The following is a 2,500-nucleotide window of genomic DNA, read 5'->3' on the forward strand; positions in this document are numbered from 1 at the left end:
GGTCCTTAGGGAAAGGAGAAATCCTTTCAGAAGCGGGCGCGTTTGTGCAGCTCAGTCTGTGATACGGAGACGCCCCGCTGCAACCAAAAGGGAATCGGGTTAACAGTCCCGAACCCGGCTACGGAGATCGGCTCTTCGGAGCCCAGTGCGGCAACGCAAACCAGCTCGGAGACGCCGATGGGAGCCCCGGGAAGAGTTTTCTTTTCTCTGTAAGGAGATCGAGTCCCTGGAATGGGTTCACCCCGAGATAGGGACGGTGGCTCCGTAGAGCAGTGCGGCTCTTGCGCTGTCCGGTGCGCTCCTGTCGGCCCTTGAAAATCCGAGTGAGGGAGTGTGATTTTCGTGCCGGACCGTACCCACATCCGCAGCAGGTCTCCAAGGTGAACAGCCTCTAGTCGATAGACCAATGTAGGTAAGGGAAGTCGGCAAAACGGATCCGTAACCTTGGGAAAAGGATTGGCTCTGAGGGCTGAGCCGGTCGGGCTGGGGTCCAGAAGCAGGAACGGCACTGCACCGGGACTGGGCGAGGCTCGCCGCCGTAAAAAGCGGTGCGGCCGAGCCCGGACCAGCGTCGGGACCTTCCTGTGGAAAGCCACAGCTGTGCATTTTCCGTGGGCTTCGCGCCTGAGGTTCTTGCTTCGGCCGGCAGAAAACAGCCAACTCAGAACTGGCACGGACCGGGGGAATCCGACTGTCTAATTAAAACAAAGCATTGCGAGGGCCGTTGATCGGTGCTGACGCAATGTGATTTCTGCCCAGTGCTCTGAATGTCAAAGTGAAGAAATTCAAAAAAGCGCGGGTAAACGGCGGGAGTAACTATGACTCTCTTGTCATAGTTACTCCCGCCGCACAGAAGGCAGGAAGGTTACAAGAGGCTGGTGGAAGACCTGCAGAACAGACTCTACCCAAGAAGCACTCAGGAGGTGCTAGCCGACATTGGGGAGCAAGCTGTTGAGGACGCCTCTCTGGTCATCCCCGAGGTAAATCACCGTGAGGTGATTGAGGCTGAGCTAAGAGGTCTAACAACAAAACCTCCGCCAAGAGCGTACCAAGCATACAAGCTATGGGAGCTTGCAAAGAGATTCCTCGACAGGGAGGATATAACGATAGCTCTTAATGCCTACCTAAGGGAGGTGTTCGCTTCGGACTTGCGTCCGCATGGTCGCCAACCTCTTCCACCTGTTCAAGAAAGTCGCAGGAAGAAAAAGAAGCGGGAATACGCCTTGACACAACAACTCTTCAGACGGAACAGGACACAGTGTGCAAGACAGATTCTGGATGGAGAGGCGGACTCCAAGGTGGAGGATCCCCAAGCTTTTCTAGAAGAATGGAGAGAGATCATGGAGAAAGTGGTGCCTTCATCAGTGTCTCCTGCTATCGAACGCCCGCACAAGGTTATCGATCCTGTGTTCCTTATCACAGAAATGGACATTAAGGCGGCAATGCCCTCATCAAGCTCGGCAGCCGGACCTGATGGCTTTGCGGCGAGGGAACTGCGGAAGGTTCCGCCAGTAATACTCCAGGTTCTACTTAACTTGCTCCTGCTGCTGAAGCGACTTCCACTCTTTCTCACCCAAGCACGAACGATCTTCATTCCCAAAGTTCCTGGTGCTTCAACAGCCTCGCAACACCGCCCAATCTCAATATCTCATGTGCTCCTTAGACTGCTTCATAAGATATATTTCCGAAGGCTGCTTGCTGACCTCGATTTGGACCTGCAGCAGAGGGCATTTTTGCCAGTGGATGGGTGTGCTGAAAACATTCTTCTCCTTGCGACAATCATTGATGAAGCGCGCAAGTCACTGCGACCCTTGTCTCTGGCCTCGCTTGACATTGCGAAGGCTTTCGATAGGGTTGTTTTACCGGCAATCTTGAGAGCCTTACGCAGAAAAGGGATCTCTGAAGACTTTATCTCGTACATTGAAGACTTTTACCAAAATGCGGTAACAGTGCTGACATTCGGAGGCAAATCGCTGGTCGTCCATCCTACAGTGGGGGTAAGGCAGGGTGATCCCCTTTCACCGCTCCTGTTCAACTTAGTCATTGACGAGTTCTTGGCTGAGCTTGACCCCCAGTTGGCCTTTACCAGTGAGGGGATGAAGGTATCGGCCATGGCATTTGCGGACGATATTATCCTGACCACAGCTACCCACTGGGGCCTCAAGCAGCAAATTGATCGTCTGAATTCATTTCTCGGTGCCAGAGGACTTAAGATTAACGCGGCAAAGTCAACGACCCTAGTCATCGAGCCATCGGGTTGGCAGAAGAGGTCCAAGATCCGAACAGACATTGACTTCTTTGTGAATGGGGAACGTCTGGCAACGACGAACTGCACGTCTACATGGCGCTACTTGGGTGTACACTTCGGTGTCAAGGGCCTTGAGAAGGGTCTAGTAAGAAGACAGTTGGCCATTCTTCTCGAGAGAGTGTCTAAGGCGCCCTTGAAACCTCAGCAGCGTCTGGTTGTGCTTAGGTTTTACCTTTTGCCTCGTTTATACCA

General features: G+C 53.3%; 1 pseudogene; it reads left to right on the forward strand.

Annotated features, from left to right (window-relative positions):
• LOC142792049 (large subunit ribosomal RNA) overlaps positions 1-2,500 on the forward strand; it is a 6,881-nt pseudogene that overhangs the window by 1,892 nt on the left and 2,489 nt on the right.

This window comes from Rhipicephalus microplus, unplaced genomic scaffold, assembly GCF_043290135.1.
Source record: "Rhipicephalus microplus isolate Deutch F79 unplaced genomic scaffold, USDA_Rmic scaffold_202, whole genome shotgun sequence".
In the NCBI taxonomy this organism is placed as follows: Eukaryota; Metazoa; Arthropoda; class Arachnida; order Ixodida; family Ixodidae; genus Rhipicephalus; species Rhipicephalus microplus.